Source organism: Ranitomeya variabilis, chromosome 5, assembly GCF_051348905.1.
Source record: "Ranitomeya variabilis isolate aRanVar5 chromosome 5, aRanVar5.hap1, whole genome shotgun sequence".
Taxonomy (NCBI): Eukaryota; Metazoa; Chordata; class Amphibia; order Anura; family Dendrobatidae; genus Ranitomeya; species Ranitomeya variabilis.
The window spans coordinates 519,496,949-519,499,736 of NC_135236.1; positions in this window are offsets into that span (position 1 = coordinate 519,496,949).

Sequence of the window (2,788 nt, forward strand, 5' to 3'; positions counted from 1 at the left end):
GGCAGATTGCTGGACACTGGGGGCAATGCTGGAGACACTGGAGCAATGCTGGAGACACTGGGGCAGATTGCTGGAGACACTGGGGGCAATGCTGGAGACACTGAGGGCAATGCTGGACACACTGGGGGCAATGCTGGACACACTGGGGGCAATGCTGGACACACTGGGGCAGATGATTGCTGGAGACACAGTGGGCAATGCTGGAGACACTGGGGGCAATGCTGGAGACACTGGGGGCAATGCTGGAGGACACACTGGGGCAGATGATTGCTGGACACACTGGGGCAATGCTGGAGACACTGGGGCAATGCTGGAGACACTGGGGCAGATTTCTGGAGACACTGGGGCAATGCTGGAGACACTGGGGCAGATTGCTGGAGACACTGGGGCAGATTGCTGGAGACACTGGGGGCAATGCTGGAGACACTGGGGCAATGCTGGAGACACTGGGGCAGATTGCTGGACACACTGGGGGCAATGCTGGAGGACACACTGGGGCAGATGATTGCTGGACACGGGGCAATGCTGGAGACACTGGGGCAATGCTGGAGACACTGGGGCAGATTGATGGACACTGGGGGCAATGCTGGAGACACTGGGGCAGATTGCTGGACACTGGGGGCAATGCTGGAGACACTGGAGCAATGCTGGAGACACTGGGGCAATGCTGGAGACACTGGGGCAGATTGCTGGAGACACTGGGGGCAATGCTGGAGACACTGGGGCAGATTACTGGAGACACTAGGGGGCAATGCTGGAGGACACACTGGGGCAGATGATTGCTTGAGACACTGGGGCAATGCTGGAGACACTGGGGCAATGCTGGAGGACACACTAGGGCAGATGATTGCTGGACACACTGGGGCAATGCTAGAGACACTGGGGCAATGCTGGAGACACTGGGGCAGATTGCTGGACACACAGGGGGCAATGCTGGAGGACACACTGAGGCAGATGATTGCTGGAGACACTGGGGCAATGCTGGAGACACTGGGGCAATGCTGGACATACTGGGGCAGATTGCTGGACACAAAGGGGGTAATATGCTGGACACACTGGGGGTATTATGCTGGACACACTGGGGGTAATATGCTGGACACACTGGGGGTAATATGCTGGACACACTGGGGGTACTGCTGGAGGACACACTGGGGCAGATGATTACTGGACATACTGGGGCAGATTGCTGGACACACTGGGGTAATATGCTGGACACACTGGCGGTAATATGCTGGACACACTGGGGCAGATTGCTGGACACACTGTCTGGGGGCAATGCTGGACACACTGGGGCAATATGCTGGACATACTGGAGCAGATCGTTGAACACACTGTCTGGGGGCAATGCTGGACATAGGGGCTAATTAAGGGATATTATTACTGCAGTGATGTATTTATTTTATTTTTTGAGTATACTGTTTTAAATAGGGGGGGGGGTCCTGTTACTGTACAGAGTGACACTATGTTACCTCTTTTTCTCCATGTGGTGTAATGTAGAAGATGGGAAAAATTAAGTAATGTGTTCTGCAAGCAGAGCTCGAGATAACTGTGTTATTTCCTGCAGAGACAAGTCCTGGCTGGAAAAAGTGATGGCGGTCTGTGCTGGATGAAAGATGAAGGACTTCACCTAGAGACGTCACTGGTGAGTCAGTGTGTTACCTATACACTGACACTATACACTGTATACTATATACACCGGTCCTGTGTATAATGTCACCAGTGATCTCTGTATTACCTGTACACAGACACTGCATACTAAGTACAGATCTCCTGTGTATAATGGCACTGATGGTGATAGTATTGTGTTGTTTTTTTAATTACTGATCAGTATTGTAGTATTCAGTCACTATGTGGTGGTAATATGTGGTCTGGAAATGGTGTTGTGGTATTTGTCCCTTGTATGTGCTGTTTGGTCACCAAGTGGTGGTAATATGTGGTCTTGACATGGTGCAGTGGTATTTGTTCCTTGTATGTGATATTGGTCAAAATATACCTAAATTGTATTGCAGATTTTAACAAATATTTAATAGGTTACAGTAGAGTAGGGCCCGGCCATTTTTCTGGAATAATCTGGTTCAGGTATCACATGACCCCCGTCACATGACCGGGGGGGCCCCACAGTGTCTGAACAGCCCGAGGCCCTGGCTACCCTTAATCCACCCCTGCTGCAATCTATGGCTATGGACGGTTTTAGAGGGATTCCGACAACTCCAGGACGCCCTGCGGAAACACAGTGTGAACAGGACCCAGCAGGACAAAAATAGTTGTGCCAAACGTCTTTGTCCAACTAACGTATTGCATTGGATCTGCTTTATTTTTTAACATTGAAGTCTATGAAAAACGGCTCCGTAACGCGGACCCCCAGTGTTCTTCCCTCTGAGAGGGATGATGACTGGACGTGAGAACCCGGATCCTTCCAGAGCAGCTTCCCGCGTACCTCAGCGCCAGATACCCTCCTGAGCAGAAGCTTCCCATGTTTTATATATGGCGGGGTTTTTTAGAACAATTGGGCGACTTTTTAAAGGATTTGGGACTTTTGGTGCTAAAACATAACAAAAAAACCGGTAAAAATTATCTATATTCATGAGAGAACCACATGCTCCATTTTGAGGAATTTGGCCCAACAGAGCAATCACAGATGATATTTGGCTCTGACATCTATACAGGCCGCCGAGTATGTGGCCGCAGCCCCCTGGCGAGCGCACGCTGACGTGTGACCTCCAGCCGCGCAGCCGCAGTCTGCTAGTAGCTAATTCCTTTATATAAGGGCTATGGAATACCGCCCTCT